The 23992-nt window shown below is 40.5% G+C and overlaps 1 protein-coding gene across 2 annotated transcripts in view; it reads right to left on the reverse strand.

Annotated features, from left to right (window-relative positions):
* CNOT6 (CCR4-NOT transcription complex subunit 6) overlaps window positions 1-22858 on the reverse strand; it is a 74077-nt gene extending 51219 nt beyond the window's left edge. Inside the window, exon 1 of one of the 2 annotated variants that reach the window (XM_047866532.1) lies at window positions 22459-22858. The gene's annotated coding sequence lies outside the window, so the exon portion shown is untranslated. The remainder of the gene's footprint in view (window positions 1-22458) is intronic. The other variant, XM_047866522.1, reaches the window with a different exon arrangement.
* Between the last annotated feature and the right edge of the window lie 1134 nt (window positions 22859-23992).

The following is a 23992-nucleotide window of genomic DNA, read 5'->3' on the forward strand; positions in this document are numbered from 1 at the left end:
GAGAATTGCAGGTCCAGGATCAGAAAAATATAAAACAAGGCTGGGTGCTAACAAAGATGCTGTGACAGCAGACAGCTTGGAGAAGCTTCCATTGGCCACAAGTAAGACAACATGAACATCAAAAGAATAATTATTAAAAAAAAAAAATTTTTTTTTTAAATTCAGTCACCTAAAAAGTGGCAGAAGGGAAAGAATTAAGCATTTATCCTGCATTTCTGGCCAAAACTAAATAAGGGAATAATCTTAATAGAATTCCATCTAATAAATGCAGAAAGTTAAATAGTTAGAAAAATCACTATTTCACAACCCAAAATGAAAAAAAAAAAAAAAAAAAGGACGGAGGCAATGACCACCAATGATTAATGAAAGCATTAGGTGAAAAAAGAATACAATGGAAAAATTACAAATGGATATTCAGGCTATGAGATGTCAACACAATGGTCCATTTCATCATTAGGATGACTAAACTCATGTGCCAACACGACATATTTTGCCCCCTCATCTAAACATAGTAAAAATAAAAAAATTGAACGTGAATCAAATCAAGCCCTCCTACTCCTGGTAACCAGTTGACACAAAATGAAGAGGATAGAGGAATATGTTAAAAATAATACATTCGGGGTGCCTGGGTGGCTCAGGTCATGATCTGGTGGTTCATGAGTTCGAGCCCCACGTTGGGCTCTGCACTGACAGCTCAGAGCCTGGAGCCTGCTTCAGATTCTGGGTCTCCCTCTCTCTCTTCCCCTTCCCCACTTGTGCGCATGCACTCTCTCAAAAATAACTAAACATTAAAAAAAATAACACAAGACATAACAACGTGAACACACTGAACACTTCTGAACTGTATACTTAAAAATGGTGAAGGCAGCAAATTGTTATATTTAACCACAATTAAAATTTTTTAAAAAATTGTAAACAACTCCACAAAAATACAGCCAACCAGATACAGAATATGGAAAATTCTACATGAGAAAGATCCAATTTCTTCAAAAATAAAGGACATGAAAAAGAGGAGACCAAAATGACACGGATTATACAACTTACAGGGCACAGCAATGAAATGCAATACCCACACCTTGTTTGGGTCCAATTTGAACAAACCAAGCATAAAAATTTTTGAGAATTTGAAAAACTAAATGTAAGTTGATACTGAAAGATTACTCTTCATTTCATTTGTGGTTATTTCCTTAATCCTTATCTGTTATCCATACATTCTGACATATTTACGTGAAACGAAGTCTCACACCCTTGCATATCCCCCAAACTCCGTGCCTGAGTCTTACTTCACCTTATTTGTTTGGATGAGCCCAAAGCCACTTAAGCCAACTCTCCACCTACTATGGATACATACCCAGCTAAATACAGCCAGAGAAAAACCTACTACACCATGTGAACTTAAAGGAAATCACTCAGCAACCACTTACCTCAAATGGACTATTTATGCCGCCAAGAAATTATACTTTAAATTCTCCTAGTCCCTTCTACATGACTTTCTCTTCAAACTTCTAACATTTACCCTCCATCCTCCCTTTCTTACTTCCATTTTCTCATTGAAACAGAAAACAACCAAACGAGGCCTTTCTATGAACTCCCACCCCCACCCATCTACACTCTCATTTAGTAGGACAAATTGCCCCTCTGAACACTCAATCTCATCCCCATCATCTTGCCTGTTCAAGGACATTACTTGGCAATTCTCTCCTACATCACTTTCTCCCTCTATACTAGATCTTTATCTTCAGTATACATATATATGGTATTATCTCCTTTATTTAAAAGTCCTGACCCCATTTCCCCCTCCAGTTACACTTTTTTTCTCATTCTCTTCACACACACACACATACACACACACACACACACACACACACAAAAATTATCCTTGGAAGTTACATATGCTGTCTCCTCCTCCCTTTTTCCCAGTTAAAATCATTCAAATCAGTATGTGCTTTTAACATTCCACCAAAAACTGCCAGGAAGAAAACCAGTGGCCCAACATTGTTATAATCAATGCTCGTTTCTTAGACCTACTTTTGCTTGTCCTATGATCAGTATTTGATGTAGATGATCACTCCCTCTTAGACAGACTCACTCAGTTGGCTTCCAGGATATCTTTTCTCTTGGTTTTCCTCTCATCTTACTAAATTTAGTCTTTTGCTAGTTCTTCCTACAGTCAGAATTAACTCCATTTTACCAGCAGAAACCTGAAGCCCAAAAACGTTTAAGAAATTTAACCAGCATTATAAGGCTGGGAAGTAGCAGAGTCAGGCTTTGATTGCATCTGATTAAAAAGTTAAAGCTACTTTCTAAGTGAAATAAGACAATCACAAAAAGACAAACATTATTTCATTTACATGAGGTACTAAAGTAGTCAAACCCACAGAGACAGAAAGTAGAATGGCAGCTGCCAGGGGCTGGGGAAGGGAAGTTACTGAATGGGTGCAGAGTTTCAGTTTACGAGAATTACGGAGATGGATGGGGGGTAACTGTTGTACAACATTGTGAATGTATTTAATACTACTGAATGCTACATTTAAAAATGGTTTTAAGATGATAAATTTTATGTACATTTGCCACAATAAAAAAAGACTGGAAAAAAGTCAAAACAACTTTCATTATACTACGCTGCCTTCCTAACTGATGGGAAGTAGAGCTATTTTTGAAACAGAAATGAGCTTTGGGCAGTCAAAACATAGAAGTAAATAATCCTTAAAAAGCTGCTTTAAAAAATATAAATGATGAGACTAATCATCTGCACAAGAAACAGCACATCTATTTTTTGTTTTCTTAAATATTATTGATGAAACTGTTGTCTTACATGTTAACTTCTGGAAAAGAGAAATACAAGGTCTGAAGTTTTTAGACTGTTACAAAATACCTAACAGAGAGCTATACAGTCAGAAAACTGTTCCTATTCTAGAAGACAATCTGGCAAAGCAAGTGCCTTTTCTGAATGATATGAATATCCTAGTAATAACCTAGAAAATATAAAACGTTGTGTAAGGCTACCAAAGCTTGATGGTTAACAGTGCTTAAGATCACCCAAATGCCATGATTTTGATCAGACTTTACTTAGAAAACAACCATCTGGGGGCACCTGGGTGGCTCAGTTGACTGAGCATCCAACTTCAGCTCAGGTCATGATCTCGAGGTTCATGAGTTCAAGCCCCACACTGGGCTCTGTGTGACAGCTCAGAGCCTGGATGGAGCCTGCTTCAGATTCTGTGTCTCCCTCTCTCTGTGTCTGCATGTGTGTCTCTCTCCGCCCTTCCCATGCTCATGCTCTCTCTCTCTCTCTCAAAAATAAATAAGACATTTAAAAAAATTTGGAAACCAACCATCTGATCTTCATTGGCTTTTCCAAATAGAATTTAACAATGGTAAGAAATTGGCTCTCTCCAGCTGAGTTTAGTATCTTGGTCCTATTATTAATCATTTGACTCCTTAGTGAAAGTTCAGAAGTCTGATTTGCCAACTACATGTGAGCTTAGTTTGAATCAAGGTCCAGAGTTTGATTCCACTTCGGAGAATGGACAGAAGTGCCACTGAACTAATAAGAAATCTGAAAACTAGGCCCTGCACTTGGGGTCATTCCATTAGAGGGTCATAATTTCTGCATAGGTAGCCAACCACTCCCTTTCTTGATTTTTCATAATGTGGGATGGGTTGTCTTAAAATTTAAGAGACAGCTCATTAAATGTGAAAGCAGTGAGGAGATCATCTTTATTTCCAAATCCCTGAGACTGAGGATTCGGAAGTGGGAGTGGGGGGAGGTGTATGACAGCAGAGAAGTTGGCCAACCACTATACTGTACACCTGAAACTAATATCAGGTGTCAACTATAGTCAAATTTAAAAAAAAAAAAAAAAGCAAATTGGACAAACTCCAGAAGCAGCAAGACAAGCACATCTGCCCACTGAACACCTCCCCATTTTTTTTTTTTTTGACTCTGGCAAAGCATAGCATTGGTAGGGAAAAGGATATAAGAATGCACACAATTTAGGATCTTTCCCAAGACTTTGAAATCAACAAGCAGATCTCTCCTCTAAATAATCTGCAGTGGCATACCTTATTTTTATCTAAAAAGACTAAAAGGTTTCCAAAACAGACTTAAAAACTGTCAAGGATTACAAAAGAATTAGAAACAGCTAGGCCAGGGTAAGCAGCTATGCAGCACCTGACTAGTCAATCCCCTATCCCTCCAACCCAATACCAGACATCACTACTGACCCTGGCAACATAAAACCCACGCCCACTCTGGATCTGAGAAACAGTTTTTCATTATCTTAGAATAATTATTTGCCTTAAAGAAACACAGGACATAATTTACCAACATAGAAAGACAGGCTTTCATAATTAAACATTTTAAGAAATGGCCTCAAAATACAGAACTATAATCACAGTGGGAAAGTTAGCGTTGCAAAGCAGAGTTACAAACCATAACACAACTAATAAGGTTATCCTGGAGTGTTTAAACTAAGAGTGGCCTAACTGCATACCATAAACTTAGAAAAACAGCTATCTAAATGAGGAAAAAAAATTAGGAACCTACAGATTCTTTACCTAACATTTCCAGAAATGGTCTGTGTGTGTGTGTGTGTGTGTATGAATATGTTGCAGTGAGGGGCCTGGGGCAGGAATCACAGGGAGGGGTTACGAGGGATTTATCAGAATCTAAAATAAAAGAAGAACACCTAAATAGGAAACAGACTAGAATGAAGATACAAAGATAACTTGCAAAAAGTTATACCCCACCCCCATAGCCCTAAAAAGATTCATAGTTCCCTAATCAAAGGCCTTATATTAAATCTATTTTAACCATCCTCTGGCTAGGAGTGGAAAGAAACAGCTGCTAGAAACAGGAACATAAAGAAAGGGGTAGGAACCTCTGGTCTTTTTCCTGTTAGGAACCAAACTTCTACCAATCAAAACCAGGGACAATCAGGTATCTGAATGTTCCCATGGAAGGAAAATGTAATTATAAAAAACCACCAACGGGGCGCCTGGGTGGCGCAGTCGGTTAAGCGTCCGACTTCAGCCAGGTCACGATCTCGCGGTCCGTGGGTTCGAGCCCCGCGTCGGGCTCTGGGCTGATGGCTCAGAGCCTGGAGCCTGTTTCCGATTCTGTGTCTCCCTCTCTCTCTGCCCCTCCCCTGTTCATGCTCTGTCTCTCTCTGTCCCAAAAATAAATAAACGTTGCAAAAAAAAAATTTTAAAAACAACAACAACAAAAAAAACCCCACCAACTGGGGCCTGAAATCCACTAACCATAACTACCCACAGCCAATAGGTGTGCCACAGCCTGCCTCTCCCTCATCTGTACTTAACCTTCACAATCAGTCCTAGTGGAAGCCAACAGAAGTGCTTAAGTACCCACCCACACCGTATCTGTATAAAATGCAAGTCAACAGAGTGGTCAATGTCAAACACAAATTAAGCATAATACACGTAGCACAATGATTATACAAAATCATACAAAAGAAAAAAGAAATACTACAGAAATCGAAAAATATTCCACAAAAAAATTGTTTCTTGTGCTTAAAAAACTACATAAACAAAAACTACAAATAAAGAAGTCAACTGTGCAACAACAAAAAGTGAGATAAAAAGAGTGTAGATCTAAGAGTGTAGAGGAAAAAATATTTGAATATTAGAATCTCTAGAACAAAATCAAGGCAAAAAAGGAAAGTCACAGACTACATAAACATAATTCCTACTAAAACAAGAGGCAAAGACAGGTGAAAATTAAATACACGTTTTTATGGAAAAACAAAAGAAAAGAGATGATTAACATAATATCTAAGAGAGTAATTGAGTAATGCCATAACTCAATAAACCTACGCTTTGGTATTTACCAAAGAGAAAAAAAACTGCATTTCCAAAAAAATACATTTATATAAACTTGCATAATACTTTTATTCATAAGTGCCAAAACCTGAAAACTGAAATGTCCTCAACAATGAAAGGATAATCAAAGGATAAATACTACTCAGCAATAAAAAAGGAATAAACTATTGATACATAACACAATTATACAGATGAATCTCAAACATTACACTGAATGAAAAAGACCCAAAAGAGATTCCATTTACATGAATTTGCAGTGGTAACAATGGCTGCCCTAATGGGAAATGATGAAAATACCCAATATCTTAAATGAGGTGTGGTTTATATTGGTATATATTATGTATCAAAATTCAAACTGTACATTTAAGGCCTATACATTTTACTTTATATAAATTTTACCTTAACTAAAAAACCTTCTGTACTCAAAGACTTGGTCAGGTGTGAAGACAAACAAAAGGACATTTTCAAGCAATTACTAACAAAACATACAACCCATGTACTTTTCTAAATTACTCATTATAGCATTATGACAAAAAGTGCACACAACTTAAGTGGCCATTAACAAGAATGTTCAATTAAATGAGTCACTCTACAGCCACACTAGGGGAAATCATGCAGCTGTGGGAAGAATGATGGTAAGTATTGGCATTACATTGAATTATTTACTTTGTATTTTAGGATTAAGCAAAGAATGACTTATGTCAATGATGTTAAGAACCAAGATTTTCAGGGTAAGAAAGCATTTATAAATCAAGTGAAAACACCAACACCAAAACTGACTTGAGAATACCAGTATAAACTAATGATTTTAAATTTGTTTCTAACAATGCACTGGAGTGCTTCAGAAGCTATGCTATGTCTGGAATAACAGCACCTCTAATCCTCAGTTTTGATCTCTAATACCAAGAAAGCAAAGTTCTTTGTAAAATGGATGATTACAAGTCTGGGGCAGGAAATGTATAAAATGTATAAAGCCTGAGACATCCTTTAGTGCCAAAAACCTAAGTCAACAGGACACAGGAGCCAGTTAGAAGGGGTCCTCATTGGCCAAAACTGTGGACAACTTGAGCAAAAAGAATCATAAGTATAAAGGAATGAAATACACTGAATCAACAAAGATGTGTAGATAATATAAGTACCTGTGCTACAGAAAACAGCTGGCAGTGCTGTAAAAGGTGGATTAGCAGCAGAGGAAACTACTGCAGTAATCAAGGCAAGAAGAAAGCAAGGGGGAGGAGGAGGAAAGGGAGTGCCAAAGGTGCAAGTTAGACAGACACCATTGCAGGCAGCTTTCAAACTAAGAAAATTGGTCACCAAAGAGAAAGATTTAGGTGTTTAACTTTTCAGCAAGTACCGCATTTGAGTTAACCAAACAGTTCCAGTTGAAGAACAGCCCCACTTTACAAAAGAATGACAGCTAACAAATGAACGAATAATAAAAAAAAGGCAATATCATTTTATAACTCCTTTTTTAGGCAAGGATTCTAAGTTGTGTTAAAACCATTAGATGAATCACTGGCACTGGTGTAATGCTAAGGTAACACCATCATCCAAATTGTTTTTGGATCACAAGGTAGAAAATGTTCAAGGGAGGAATAAAAGGTTACCTTCTTCAATCTTCACGACACTAACGGGGGGGGGGGGGGGGGGCGGGGGGAGAACCAGACACTGACTGAGTCTCTTGATATGACAGAACCCCAAGTGCACATCAACAATGTTCACCTTGATGAAGAACTAGAGGAACTGGCCAGATAACACCAAAGAAGCAATCAGACAAAGTGAGAATGCAGGAGCTTCTGCAGGATAACTGGTCTGCTTCAACAAGCTGGTGCCAGAACTATTTTAGATTTGAAGAGAATTAAGGGATACATAATCAGAGGTAATAAATGGTCCCTATATAAGACCCACAAATCAGCAATAAAGGACATTTTGTGGGCAGCTGGGGAAACATTTAATACCTAGTTCATATTTAAAATATGAATGAATAAGGGACGCCTGGGTGGCTCAGTTGGTTGAGCTCTTGATTTCAGCTCAGGTCATGATCTTGCAGTTTGTGAGATGGAGTCCCGTGTCTGGCTCTGTGCTGACAGATTCTTGGGATTGATTCTCTCTCCCTCCCTCCCTCTCTCTCTCTCTCTGCCCCTCCTCTGCTCATGCTCTCTCTCGCTAAATAAATAAACATGAAAAAACTTTAATATTAATGAATAATTATGAAATCATGTTATTTTGGCCACGTACAAAAATGTTAAGAGGCACTTTGAAGTTGAAGAATTTATTTTAATTATATTGGCCAGATCTTTTTCAAGGAAAATGAAGTTGAATTACAGCCATCCTCAACTGACAAAAAATGCTAAATTTAACATCTCTTTTTTCCTTTTTACATTTTCATATCCATTCTTTGTGTATTCTTTCTCAAACATGAAGGAGAAAAGGACTGGGGCAGAGGAAAGGGAGGCAGGGAAGCAGAAAGAAACTCATGCGCAGAAAGACCCTTTTGATTGACTTATCATGCCCCTGTCAGAGCTACAAGTTAGGGTGTACAGTTGACACCTGAACAACACAGCTGAAAACCCATGTGTAACTTCCGACTCCCCAAAATCTTTACTAATAGCCCACTGCCGACCTCAAGCCTTACTGATAACATGAACGTCTGATTAATACATATTTTGTATGTTATATATTATACACTGTATTCTTACAATAAAGCTAGAGAAAAGAAAATCATATGGCAGAGAAAGTAGTTACAGAACTGTACTATAAAAAATTGACACATAAATGGACCTGTGCAGTTCAAACCCGTGTTAAGAGACAACTGTATTTGAAAAACTAGTGACACTAACCTTGGTGCCAATTTATTTCTTCTAATTCAATCTTTCACTAAATCAGACTGATTTTTAACTCTTTATAATTTCTAAACCTGTCTTCTCCATTTTCACTGTTACTGAAGCTAATTTACACCCTCCTCATTTCTCACCTTCAAGTACTAACAATCTCCTCTATCCACATCTACCTTCCAGATAGATGCCTGCTCATGTTGCTCCCCTGCTTAAAAACCAAAGATGGCCTTTTCCACCGATCTACCTACCTAAATTTCAAATTTCAAATTCCTTTATTATCTAGACTTAGCCAACTATTTTCTCATTCCTCTTCATCCACTTACACTCATGCCACCCTATAAAGTCCTAAATTGATTACAGCAAACCTACTTCTAAGGGGTAGTATTTTAGTATGTGCTAACCCCTTCACCAAAGACAACCTTCACGCTAGACTTCTACTCGCCCTCCAAGCAAACCCAAGTCACATGTTGGAGCCTCTGTAAGCCCTTCCAATAAAAGCACATGTTCACTACTCCCTCCTCTGCGCACCAAACACTTTCTCCACCATCTGTCACACCGAACACCCAAACAGTTTGCATCTCCCGGAGTCTGGTGGAAGCACTACTAGAACATTCCACTAATGAACTGGTCTAAACATTCTTTCATTCATGACCCAGAATCAGGTTTTCACAGAAGAAAAATCCCAAAGCAACTCAGTACATCTGAACCATGCTTCCTTAGGGAGCTTTCTTTACAGAATCACTCATTCACCAAATGCTTACTAATCACCTTCTCTGTGTCAAGTACTCTGTCAGGTGCCAGGAATAAACAATAAATAAATACATGGTCATGGCACTTTATCTGCTTGGGGAGCAACAATTTCACAATCATATAATCACACTACAACCCTTTCTTATTTTTACAAGTCATCACTCTAATTTAGGACTTTGCCTTTTTTCAACTATTATAATAAACTCTCATAATTGGTATTTATGCCTTATAGATTACAACTAACCTACATAACACTCTCAAATTATTAATTATTATTAACCTACATAACACTCTCAACTTCTAAAGCTGAGTCCTAATTACACTGCAGAATTCAGCAAAAAGAACCATTCTTTGTAAAAAACTGGGAAGTCTTCTGGAATGATTTCTGGTCCTATATCAGCTTTAAAACTGGGATTCTATGGCATCCTCTCTCCCATCACTGCCCCCCACCTAAACTTTCTACTCCTTAGAAAACAAATTCAAACTTCTTAGTTTAGAATTCAAAATATTCCCTTTCCAGATTTTATCCAATACTTTTTTTTTGGATGTAACTGCCATCCTTCAAATATGCTCCACTATCTTCTATTACCATTACAAAAACACCAAGCCACTGTAAGAATGCCACCAAAAAAAAAAAAAAAAAAAGAAAAAGAAAGAAAGGAAAGAAAAAGAAAAAAATTACTCCCTCTTTGAATACAATCCAATTTATTCACAGGTACATTAAAAATCTGCATAACAATAAATACTAATTTAACCTGTTTTCCGTTCCTACCAAGACATGTAATAAGACATGTAAAATGTCACATAAACACAATAATTCGATGCTTTTTTAAAAAAATGAAAACACTCTGGAATTTTAAATCGATAGTAATTATGGCACGCCTAGCACACCCTGTACCTTACCTTCTGTTTCTTCCAGGTGTATTAGTTGAATTCTACACATGAGAAACATGTGACTCTCTGTAACTGAAATCAGCTACTTCCCGCGGACTACATTCTTAAGTCTTTTTTTAGAACTTCAAGTCAGTCAAGGCACAGCTCCATCTCACTTTAAACCCCAATCATCCTGACTCTCAATGTCATCACATTTGTCTTCTTTTTCTATCCAGATTTCCAGCACGATTGATGGGCCAATTAAAAGTTTACACAGATGATAAGCCTCATTCAGGAGCTGTCCTTAGTGGCAAAACTATCACCCTGTCTATCACTAGTGCCCTGTGGCAAGCCAAGCATAAAAAAACCTTTGCAAGAAGACTACTCTTATCTAAAACGCAAAACTTAAATCCAAACTGTGAGATCTGTTGAGTTCAAGGCTACTGTTATAAACAGCCAAAGATACAGCAGGTATCTTACATTTCATGATTATCTCTCAAAACAGGTTTCTGAATTGCATAGGAGAGATAATAGAAAAAAACAAGGCACCAAAAAGGTCTTACTAAAAAGTGAAATTGTCATCTTGGTCTTCCAACCTGCCCTTCCTCTATGATCCCCACACTAGCTTTCCAAGCCAGAAATAGGAGTATTATCCTTAACTCCTTCCTATCCAATCCCAGCCTTCATATCCAGTTCCCTAGTTCTAGTCCACTTGACCTCCTAAATCTTCGTCTCACCCAATCTGTCTCAACCTCCCAGGCTCTTCCCTGAGATACGAGCTAATGCAACAGTCTCAGACCCACGTTCTTCTGCTGCACCCCAACTTGAATGCAGCCTTAGACACTATCCAAAGTGACCTCCTAAAAACACAAGTACTTAAGTCATGGTCCTAAAACCACATCTCCATCTTTGCACCCACGGACTGACAGTGCACCTGACACAAAGGAGGCTCAAATATGAGTTGAATTAAACAGAGGAAACCCAGGCTCATCTACAAAACAGGCCCCTGTGTGCCTCTCCAGTCATATCCAATTCCCACTTACCTCTCACAAACCTCTGTGCTTTACCATATGCTATCGCTCCTGCCTGAAATGCCATCTCTCCCTCTCCTCCAGATACCTTAAGGAACTCTGGTCATCTTCAAATGCCAAATCAGATATCCGACTTCAAACAGGTCCTTCCTTCCCTATCCCTCCCAAACACAGAGCTTATCATTCCCTGCTTTGAGCTTTTCCGAACCTTGAAGAGTTTTTCTATAAGAGTATCTTTAACCACACCTGACTTTTTCTTTTATGTCTCACTCACCTACTCTAATATAGCTCCTTGCACTTCTATGTTTAATATTTTTTCTCTTCAGAGCCTGGCAAATAGTAAGTGCTTGGTGAATAATTATAAGAATTCAAGGAGAGAAGCTGTGATAGTTTAAAAAAAAAAAAAAGAGAGCAAACATTTGTAAGAGACAAGTGTGCTAACAGAAGCAGGGCCCATTTTACCAGCAATAAGAAAAACTAACATCTATACTTCTAACCTTGAAAGCAAAATCTAGAAAAACCAGACAGAAAGGACCAAAAACCGAGAGTACTGGTTCTAGGACAAGAATCAAGGGGACAAACTTAAAGATTAAATTGTATAAACATAATCTTAGTGACATACCCTAGCAGATTAAGAGCAAACCTCAAACAGATGGGGTAACGGCAAAACTGTGTTGCACTGCCCATCTGCCACACTCTGCACTTGGCAGTAACAGCCAATGTTATCTGAGCACTCACCTCGTGACAGGCCTATCAGGCCCTTCACATACATGGTCTCATTTAACCCTTCAGGACTCCTGTAAGTAAATACTACTATTCTCCTTACAAACAAATACTACTATTCTCCTTACAAACAGAAGGGAACGTCCAGAGAATGAGTAACTTGCCCGAGGTCACAGAGATACCAGTGGCACAACTATGATTTTAACCCAAGTCTGATCCACAAGTCTGTGCTCTATCTAACCACTATGCAGTCATTTACTTTTATTACTCTCAATTCAATTCTCAAAGCAGCCCATGAGTTAGATAATACCACATTGTATTTTAGATGAAGACACAAGGGTTTAAATCATTTGCCAAGGTCATACATGCTTGTTAAGTAGTAGAGCTGGGGGGCAGGGGGAGGGATTGAACCTAGGACAATCTAGCTCTTCACACAACTCTAGAATTCTGTCACTGATAAAGCCAAGATCTCATGTTCATTCCTCAAATATTGTGTGGTTGAGACCATCAGCCCTCCAGTTTCCTTCACAGATGTATCATCTTTCCAAGCTACTCCCCACCTGCCTTCTCTACTCCCAACCTCTGCCTAATACTCTAAGACAGCAGATCTCAAACACTATCACCTCAGAATGCTTACATACTTTTAAAAACTCACAAATACCCCCAAAGAGCTTTCATTTATGTAGGTTATACCTATCAACATTTGTCATCCTAGAAATTAGAACTAAGAAAATTTTAATATGTATTAACTTGTTAAATATACAACCATCCCATGTTAAAACATTTTTATGAAAAGGAACTATTTTTGAAAACAAAGTAAAATTTTGTGAGAAGAATGACACTGTCTTGCATTTTTGCAAGTCTCTTTAATGTCTGACATACTAGAAGACAGCTGGATTCGCATATCTGCTCCGAAGTCAATCTGATCAGATCCCACACATCATTTTTTTTAGCTTCTGGAAAACTCCACTGTACACTCATTAAGAGATTAAGAACGAAAAAGACAAATAACATCTTAGTAATATTTTTTAAGAACTTAAGGTTTCTGTAGCCACCTCCCCCTCCTCCTAAAATCTCACAATTTCCTTAAATCCTTTTTCAAGTAGTACAAAAATAAGTTCCAGTCCAAATTGGTTTAAAATTTCCAATCAGTAAAAGACCTTGGTGAAAATGGAGCGATTTTTAAATTATGGTAAAATATTCCTCCAAAACATAGAGCTGAACAGCAGATGTAGCAGTCAACACCAAGCTCTAACAGGAAAAGATCGGCATACCCATCTGCATCCGCAGTGCCCAGCCCGTAACAGACAGCCTGCAACAGCCTGTTACCAGACTCCTGTCACAACGCAATTCTAACTGTGTGCATGGGCCCAATCACACACGAGTGAGTATAAAATATAGTCAGAGAAGCAGAGAGAGAAGTTTCCTGTGCAACAACCATAGGAAACTACCAATTTGAAAGGTCAAAAATGGTTCAGGGGGCACAGCTCAGTTGGTTGGGCATCCGAATTCAGCTCAGGTCATGATCTTGTGGTTTGTGAGTTGTTTATGAGTTTGAGCCCCAGATCAGGCTTGTTGCTGTTGGCGCAGAGCCCACATCAGATCCTCTGTCCCCCCCTCTCTGCCCCTATCCCACTTGCGCTCTCTTACTTAAAAAAAATAAGTAAATATATTTTTAAAAATGGTTGAAATACTAGCAATTTCAGTCAATCCAATAAATTAACTCAAAACACAACTATGAAAATACAGCAAATACAGGTTAGGTTAGATTTTTATTTTCTATATTTGAAGTTAAAGTACAACATACTAAGACAAGTAAGATTTGCCATCTAATCAGCAAAAGCTAAGTAAGTGCCCACTAATAAGCAGGGTAAGTAAGTCAAAACCTCACCAACATCAAAACAGCAAGGTAAGGGGGGCCACCAATCCTAAATCTGCTCCTTAGCATGAGATAAGCTGTAAACAACCATCTCATTTACAGCTTCAGCACCAAATGATGGATGCCAACAGAAATCTCTTCATTTCCTTCTTATCTTTTGTCAGATTTTCCATAATCTATTTGCTGCTCTCTTACAATAACTCATGATAGTCTAGCTACCACCAACTAGTGGTGATTTTGGCCTTTGAGGCATTCAACATTTATTCTAATTCATATATCCAATCACTTAGGAGGTTTTAATATCCTGGCCATGTTTTAACCCACTAGTCCTTTTTTCCCCTACAAGAAAATTATTCATGAAATGCTGACCTTACAAATCATCAATAATAACACTACAATATTGCTCTGAAGCTACCTAGTGATGTTTCAGAAGATTTGGAAAGAAATCTTAAGCAACTCTGTTGAAATGGAGTTCCATTATGCACTGCTTTCTGACCACATAAGTGACTGCCTTTTCCTAAAACAATGAAATGCTTTAAAACTGGATTTTTGGCCAGCATGAATAGTATTCTTATGTGGACTCTCATGAAGTTTTTGATCCATAACCTAAGAGGATCACAAATATTAATTAAGAATCGGGGGCGCCTGGGTGGCGCAGTCGGTTAAGCGTCCGACTTCAGCCAGGTCACGATCTTGCGGTTCGTGAGTTCGAGCCCCGCGTCGGGCTCTGGGCTGATGGCTCAGAGCCTGGAGCCTGTTTCTGATTCTGTGTCTCCCTCTCTCTCTGCCCCTCCCCTGTTCATGCTCTGTCTCTCTCTGTCCCAAAAATAAATAAACGTTGAAAAAAAAAAAAATTTAAAAAAAAAAAAAAAAAAAGAATCTGCCAGGTAGTTTCATTCTATCAACACGATCAGCCACCAATGTAAATGGTTATAAATTTGGGGCAGCAATTGGGTCTCCCTATATCATCAAATGTATATCAAAGGTCCATTCTAAGCCACAGCACCATGAGAGTGTGTTAGGACGGAAGTGGGGGATGTACAGTGAAATTAATACAAACTAGAGGGGCGCCTGGGTGGCTCAGCCAGTTGAGCATCTGACTCTTGATCTCAACTCAGGTTGAGACCAATGTCATGGTCCTGAGACACAGCCCCACATCAGGCCTGCTTAAGATATTCTCTCTCTTGGGGGCGCCTGGGTGGTTCAGTCAGTTAGGCGTCCAACTTTGACTCAGGTCATGATCTCGCGGTCCATGAGTTCAAGCCCCGCATCAGGCTGTGTGCTGACAGCTCAGAAGCTGGAGCCTGCCTCAGATTCTGTGTCTCCATCTCTCTCTGACCCTCCCCCGTTCATGCTCTGTCTCTCTCTGTCTCAAAAATAAATGTTAAAAAGAAAATTAAAAAAAAAAGATATTCTCTCTCTTTCTCTCCCTCTGCCCCTCCCCTGTTCACTTGCACTCTCAAAAACAAAAACAAGGGGCGCCTGGGTGGCGCAGTCGTTTGGGCGTCCGACTTCAGCCAGGTCACGATCTCGCGGTCCGTGGGTTCGAGCCCCGCGTCGGGCTCTGGGCTGATGGCTCAGAGCCTGGAGCCTGTTTCCGATTCTGTGTCTCCCTCTCTCTCTGCCCCTCCCCCGTTCATGCTCTGTCTCTCTCTGTCCCAAAATAAAAAAAAAAAAAAACAACAAACAAACAAAAAAAAACAAAAACAAAAACAAAAACACACAAACTAGAGTCAAACAGACCGATATCAAGAAAGATATGTTCACATTCATCTTTAAGGCTAAAGCTTCCTCATTTATAAAATGATATCTACCTCACAATTTTGGTATGAGGATTAAATAAAATAACACATGTAAAGCACAATGCATACCACATCATTAGCATTCAACAAAGCTCCTTCTTTCTTTGACTGCAAATCCCTAAGTCTGAATATCTCTAGTCTCCCTAAAATTAGAAACCAAATGATAATTCTTTAGATGTCCCAAATAAAGTACAGTTTTCATTTTCAACAATTTTAGATGAAAATATACAAAAGAAGCTTTCAGTCCACAAAACATGGCAGTTAGCTTCATCAGATACTGCTTTATGATGCTGTGGTGTTTGCATACAACCATACACAATCTTACGGAAGAAAAAAAAATTGCCCCCCAAAAAGCTGAATGCAAGAAATATTTTTGACTTAACTTGAATAAATCTTCGTTTCTGTTTGGTCTTAATTAGCAAGGACTCCTCTAATATCCTTTTTCATCTATCTTGCCACACCACCCCCACTCAAAATCTGCCTGTTAAAAAAAAAATCTATATGGGACAGCTAGATGTATCCAGAGAATCACCTGTAATACTCCTTTTAGATACAAAGATCACTGTCTAATTTTTGTTTTGTTAGATCTCCATATGCTTACTTTGTAAGGTATATATGTGTAGCAAATAACTTTGAAAGAAAATGACTATGCCTTCTTTGCTACTATTCTACATTTAAAAGTACATCAAACATTTAACTCAACTGCAGACTGCTGAGCACAGGACAAATACAAATTTAGCAAGGGAATATGAAGAGTAAATTTTAGGCTTTCAGTAACTGAAGACTGAAAGTTCTAATATTATGATTTCACATCAGGTCCACCTCCAATGAGGAAATTTTTCCTTTGCTTTTTAAATCACATAAAATTCCACAAAGAAAAAGCTTTATGTGATCCAATTAAAAGTTCATCATTTCAGCTAATATATCAGGGAAAAGTCTGAAATATAAATATATATAGAAATTTCCTAAGTTTTGGGCTTAAGGAAAACATAAGGTAGGCAACAAATATAGGTGTTTACCTTCAGTCAACCCTGTCCTCTTCTTTATATTACCCCCTTTCCTTCTTTCCCACTCTAAACTTTTCCAAACAGCAGTCTATAACATTTTTCCATCTTAACCTCCCATTTGTCCCCAGCCTAACCTACAGTCTGACTTCCACCTCCCTGGTCCCAGAAAAATTTGCTCTGCTTATATTCACCTAACCGCCAAATCCTATTAAACTATTCTCAGAGCTCATCCTACCCTAAACCTGGCCATCACTCATCACTGAAAACTCCCTCTTGCTCGGCACTCCTACCTTTCTTGGCATCTGTAATTGTACTCTCTTATTCTCCTACCTCTTTAACCATTTTATTGCCGTTGTGTCCAAAATGTAATTTTGGCTGTTCCTAAGGGTTCCCTTGGTCACCTCTTCTTCCTGTCCTATATTATCCTGTGCTTCATTAAGTAAGTTTCACACTTAAGCATATGCATATTTTTATTCTCTTCAGCAGGAGCCATAATTCTCAACCGATTCTCAAATGGGACTCTACCTCCCTAAAAAAAGGTAAAAAGCATTTGTTCATACACTCTTCCTGAGTGATCTCCTAACTTCCAATACTAACTATATACTAACCCAGTCTTTAAAATTCCCAACCATTCTCTGGTCCAGATACCTTAATTAAGACATAGTGCACCTAAATACCCAATGGGCATATGAAAGTCAGATGCAAAAGCAACCTATTCCACTTCCTTTGCCCAAATCTGCTCTTCTTCCTCTACTTCCCCCAAGTTAAATCATACCAAGTTACCCAAGCTAAAAACCTTCTGAGTGGTACTCAATTCCCTATTTTTATAACTCCTTGCTTGTCTGTCTCTAATTCTGGTATCTTTCAAATTTATCCTATTCTTGCCCAGCTCCTATGCTGATATCCTTAGCCTCTCACAAGGACTTAAATGAACTCTGACCCCTTTCATCCACTGTCCGTATTTTTACTGTCTCCTGAAAAAAGTGTGTCACACACAATTGCCCCACTACTATCCACTCAACCTCTCAGTGGATCCCCAGGATATACAGACAGAAGTCCCAACACTTTAAGAAAAAGCCTTAGACTATTCACAAACTGTTTCTGGTCACTCCTCCTATCCCTCCCATCCTTGCGTCCTATGTTTCACAGCCAAAGTCGTATGTAACTTGACTTTGCAAATATCATTCCTTCTCCATGAAAAGTCCTACTCAGCCTGACAAGTGCCTATTCACCCTTCAAAACTCAGCTCAAAGACCTCGGAGATGACTCTACCAAGTTTCCCAAGCAGAATTAGTTGTTCCTTTCTTAGCACTTGCTTTGTATACTCCTTATTACTGTATAACCTGTGAGAGTTTTATTGGTCCATTTGTCTTTACACCCCACTATAAACCCCACTTGGGACAAAAGACCATAAGTCCCATAAGGATAGCAAGTCTATACATGGTGCCTAACATATGGGTGTTTGGGTATTTTTTGAACCGCGTTTCAGTACTATTTTAAAATGCTGTATTCAAGTATAATTAGTTCTGCTTTATTGCTTGTTCTGAAATGTGAGTTTGTTCCAGTGTGATTGATATATTAGGGAATTTAAGCGTAACGCAAAATTCTCATTTGCATGCCATTTCTCATCTGCATCTACCGCACTAAAGGAAGGTAGAAAACTGCACCCAGCCAAACTGAGCTGAGCAGAAATACACAAAACACACACATCTTAAACACCCACCCTCCAGACAGTTCTCCATGTGTGTGATACAAGACACACCCACCCACCCACATCTGGTGTTACTAAACATTCCATTTGATTTCAGATAACCTGTCTGCTACCACTTCAAAGTAACAAACAGCAAACATTTTGATGCCCATTTCCACAAGCAAATGAGGTCTTTCTCAATGTAAAGTGCCACATTTACTGGAATATTTAGATACTCCTTAGCCATTTCACATGTGTAAAACTTTGCTACCATTTTCATCAGGTTCCTTTTTCAAAATAAGTCACTACGTTTTTGAGTGTTGGACTCCAATCTCATTTTCCCCCACAAGGCCTGTAGTTTTTACTGCACAATCTTGCATACCATGGTAGCTTTTGGGAACCTGTATGTTGCTACACAGCAGAATAGGCTACGTAAATTAACAGCTAGCTGTATCATGAGCTCAGAGACTTTAATTTCAATGCTCCAATTGCAGTAAATTACTGGAGAGAAAACTCTGCCCTCCTACAAGTTTCACATACATATGGCCTATGTCCCAATAGACTATTAGGAGAGTTGCAATCTTTAAAAGTTGGTGCCTCCCACTTCTGGTGAGCAGAGAGTTGTTTTTTCCAGCTTAAGCTCTACAGTCTGCCTAAGCAGAACTCAAAAAACAAGTTCTCAGTGCCTGAATTTTCAAGTGTACCATTTTATGGGTTTCATTGTTTTGACTGCTTTTAACTTCTTCCAAAACATCCTGACATTTTGATTTTAAATTACCCAGCATTGTAAAGCAATTGGGCAAACCCTCAAGTCCACTATAAAAGGAACTACAGAACACAACAGACACTATATCCAAGTTAAAAAGATTCAGAGTCATTAATTCCACAGTACCTAAAATGTGACTTTTTTAATATATAGGGCCTCCACTCAATCCTCCACACTGATGCCAAAGTGGTCTATAAATCACCTTGCTCCCATACTAAAAATATTTTGGTTCCTTCCTTTGCTACAGGATAAAGATATAAACCTCATTTTTAGTTGAGCAAGCATGGTCCTTCAAAATCTAGGCTGGACACACCTTTGCAGGCCACTCTTCCTGTTCCATTAACACCTCACCATTGGGTCTTAGCCCAACTTTTGGCACCTGAGTGCACCCACCGTTCCCTTCTGTTTGAAATGACCCCTCTCCCCAGTCTGACAAACACCTATTCTGCTGTTATTTTCTGTAAACTGGCCCCACGCCTTCTGCGAATTTATTCTTTCTTCTATTCTCTCATAGCACTTCATGCGCCTATGATAACTAGAGACTCCATGACAAAAACTAGGTAGTATTCATTTTTGAACTCTCAGGGTCCAATACCGTGTCCAGCATGTTTTATTCCTTGACATCCAACTGAAGTTATCCAGAAAATATAAACTGATGACGGAGAGGTAAGGCCAGAGAAGGGTAAGGTTAAGGCAGCCTACACATGGGTCCTCATTCTGGATACAAACAACCTACTCCTTTTCATTACTTGTTCAAAAACCAAAATATGGTGCATTCCATTGTACTTTAACACGCCAGGCTCTGTGTACAGGAAGTTTACAGTTTAATTTATCAAGTATATCTTAATTTCACATGGTGTTTCCTTAATCACACTTGTTGTAAACTGGCTACCTTTGGAAAGTGAGTAGCAGGCAAGGTGAAAGCAAAAAAAAAAAATAAGCCAAAAGTGGAAGCTGAGGATTTGAAAACTGAAATCGGAACCTTTTTCTACATAGCACTGAATTCCATTCACAACAAGAAAAACGCAAATAAGTGCTGCAGGCCCACAAATCTAAGTCTTTTCTGCATTAAAATATATATCCTTACTGAACCTATTTGGACTTTTCCAAAATGATAAGCATTTTAAAAGCATAGCTTCCCAATGAGCAAGCATATAGGAAAGTTAGTGGTCCCTCACCCCTCATGGACCAAAGGCTATGGCTGTAATGTTGACCATTTATTCCAGTATGCCTTACATATATTATCCCTTTCCAGTGCACTACGATATGAAAAAGGTTTATGCTGCAGGGCACCTGCGTGGTTCAGCTGGTTAAGCATCCAACTCTTGGTTTCAGCTCAGGTCATGATCTCACGGTTAGTGAGTTCGAGCCCCATATCAGGTCCTGCACTGGCAGTGCGGAGCGGTGCTTGGGATTCTTTCTCAAAATAAATAAATAAATAAACTTAAAAAAAAAAAAAAAAAGGTTTATGCTTCAAAGAATATAAGAAGGTTAACACAAGTACAGTGGCATGCCTAAGCATGGACCAAAATTCATATTTATAAACCAGTACAGTAGGCAAATTCCTACAATACCTTTATTTGCAGTCAGGACCAAGTTCTATAACCAACTTCATTTCTAGTCAAGAGAAAATAGTCTGAAATTTTCCAATAATTGTAGTTTTGATTTACCAAGGTTTAAGAAACCTGAATACACCTACAACCAAAACAGGCATTCAAAAGGGCTTCTTCATCTACATCCCACTGATCAAGACACTTCTGAAACTATGCAAAAATCAACTTTCAGAGAGTGAATCTTCCTGAAAATGTCTGTCTTCTAGCCCATCCTTGTTTTCACTACTTCATTAAGTATCTTGTTCACCTGAGAACTGAACAGACACATCTATCCCAAATAACTTCTACCCATTAAAACACCTTCTGCCCTCCCCACCAATTACATCACTCTTTGATGTGCTTTCACACTCACACAAAACCTGGTCCTTTCCCTTTAAAAGTACCTTGGGCAAATCACTTTAACCTCTTTAGGTCTCAGTTTCCACATGTAGCTTTACAAATATTTTGTTTAAAGCAAGGTGACTGGGCCAGATCACTGGTCTAAAAATATTAAGCAATTTTAACTCTAAAAGTCATCCCATTCTGAAGACTGTCATAACTGCTCTGACAGCAATTACAAAAGTCTTCAAAACCTCTTGATCAATGACCATATCAACTCTTAGAGCCAACAACACTGTTTTGAAACGGTAAACCCCAGTGATTGTGAAAAACACAAAGTGCTATTAGATGCCATTTTATTTGCCACTTGTTCATATTCCCTCTTTTCCTCTCCAAAATTAAATTTCCAGACACAAGAATGCAAGAAATTCCGCACTATCAATACAATCCACCTAGAAAATGGTAAGTGCAGGAACTCAAATTCAAGCAGATTATTTAAACAACGTCAGCTTAACACAGTAATTCCAAGAAGATCAAGCAAGATGACTATTCACAATGTTGTCATCTGCAGTAACAGTTAAAGAAAAGGTTACAGGTGTTAGCAGACTCTCCGGAGAAGATGAGAAAGGAAAAAGAGTCAAAAAGTTTACAAAGACAATAACGACTGGTGCTTAAACATAAAAAGGAGGATGAGGTTCGGGGTTACTGGAGAAAACGGCTTCAAGTAATTAATTAGGGCTATCTCCGAGCTCTGAGCAATACTATAAATCTTCAAATCTGGTGCTAAGTGCCTCTTCAACCAGGTCGTTGTCACACCTACCCCCTCCCCCCAAATCTGCGTTAAACTGAATTTTAAATACTTTTGGGGTAGAGGGTCAACAGTTGGTTTCCCGCGTTGCGGTAACTGCGAAGTTCCACACTCCACGGCGCACAATCCCACACAGCCACTCCGCCAAAGTTGCCACCCATCCTGGCCAAGAGTCCCCAACACCCACCCGCCTCCTCGGGATGACCAGAGTCGGGGTCCCAGGGCCCGGGCGCCGCTCCCCCGCGCCCTGAGCCCCCCAGTCCCCGCCGTCAATCAACGCCCCCCGCCCCCGGGCTGGGCGCGGGGGCGCGGCCTGGGACCCAGCCCGATCGGAGAAAGGCTTTCCCCCCTAAACAGCCGCCAGCTCGGCCAAGCTACGGGCTCGCTACCCACAAAACTCAAGTTGCCCGCGCTAAGACCCCGCGCGCTTCGGTCTCGGGGGCACGACCGAGCGGGGGCCGTGCGCGGCCAGTGCGGGCAGCAGAGCCCGGCCGGGCCTCGGGTCCGTCTCCCTCACCTCTCGGGGTGCGCCGCCTTCCTCCGCCGCTGCCGCCGCCTCCTCCTCCCTGTGAGTGCAGCGGGGTCTGACCTGTGGAACCACCATACCAGTCCCGCCCGCTGCTGCAGCGCCGCCGCCGCCGCCGCCGCCGCCGCTCCTCCGCCGCCTCAGCCGCCGCTCTTTGTTCCCCCTCCGAGCGCCACCGCGTCAGCCGCCCGCCTCAGGCGCCCCGACGGGCCGCCACTATGCCCTCCCGCCCTCTCGGCCCCCGGCCTCGCCCTCCTCGCTGCGCCCACTGCCGCCTTCGCCTCCGCGCCGCCGACGCCGCCGCCACCGACGCCGCCGCCTCCTCCTTCGCGCCCCCCTCGTTTTCATTGAAAGCAAACAAGCATCATGGCGGCGGCCGCCGTCCCCCAGCCAGCGAGCACCCCGACCGCCGCCGCCGCTCCAACATCCCGGCCGCCCATTGGCCGCCGCCGCCGGGCGCGACCATTCGGTGTCCGACGGGGTGGGTCGCTCCCCTCTCGTAGCTTCCCAAGCCCCGCCTTCTCACCCCCCGCGCTGGACAGCGGTGCGCCTGTCCGGCGCGCTCCTAGGCCAGCCCTCCCGCTCCTCTTCCCGCTCTGTTCCGCTCCTTTCCTGCTCGGTCCCTACTCTCTCCTCTCCTTAACGGTCCTCCGTTTTTCCATCTCCCCTCCCCACGCCCCCTTTTTTTGTGTGTGTCTCAGGCTGTTCACTTTTGTCTCCTCTCTTCCCTCGTTTTCCTCGATCTCTTTCCCCTTCGTTCTCCTGTCAATCACGTGAAGACATGGACCGGCTCTCAGACTTTTGACTTTAGCCAGTGCCTTGATCTGATTAAAGACGAGACATTAAATCGTGAACAGTCTCACGATTCCTCTTGCCTCACATATGCAGAAAAAAAAATTAACGGCCCGTTTCGGCCCATTAATGGTCGTTCAGTCCAGCAAGTTAAGGAACAGTTCTGGTGGTAGGATCCCAGCCGGAGTAACTGTCCGAGGCTGCCTTCAAAAATCAAGATATTCTGTTCAGGTGATGATTGAAGATGAGCAGGAAAAGGACTGGGCTAACTGATGATGCTTGCATCAGTGCACGTCGGTTAACTGGCGGTTGGAGCCCCTGTGTTGGAGCCAGGATGTAGAGATGAAACACCCCACCCTGCCCTGAGTAAGCTCAAAGTCTAGGGAAAAGAGAGACACCCAACAAACAAATCCATTAGAGAGGCATGCTCAGGGGCGTGATGTGAGAGACCTACATGGCAAACTAAGATGGGCCACTGGCTCCTTCTTGAAAAATCAACCCCCAAGAAACGTGTGAAATTGATTCCAGGAATTAACAATAGCAACAAAGTGAGACATCCCCACACTGAAGGCTGTCTTGGGCTACAGGACATGGGAAATGGGTGGCAGCTTGCTGCTGGGGCAGAGGAGAACTGGAAGAGCCAGGAAAAGATGGAAGGGCAAAAGCTGTTTGAGTTCCATACTTGCCTCTCCAGCACCGCCGTGGGATTGTCCTTACCTGTCTTCTTCCAAGA

The sequence above is a fragment of the Prionailurus viverrinus genome, chromosome A1, assembly GCF_022837055.1.
Source record: "Prionailurus viverrinus isolate Anna chromosome A1, UM_Priviv_1.0, whole genome shotgun sequence".
In the NCBI taxonomy this organism is placed as follows: domain Eukaryota; kingdom Metazoa; phylum Chordata; class Mammalia; order Carnivora; family Felidae; genus Prionailurus; species Prionailurus viverrinus.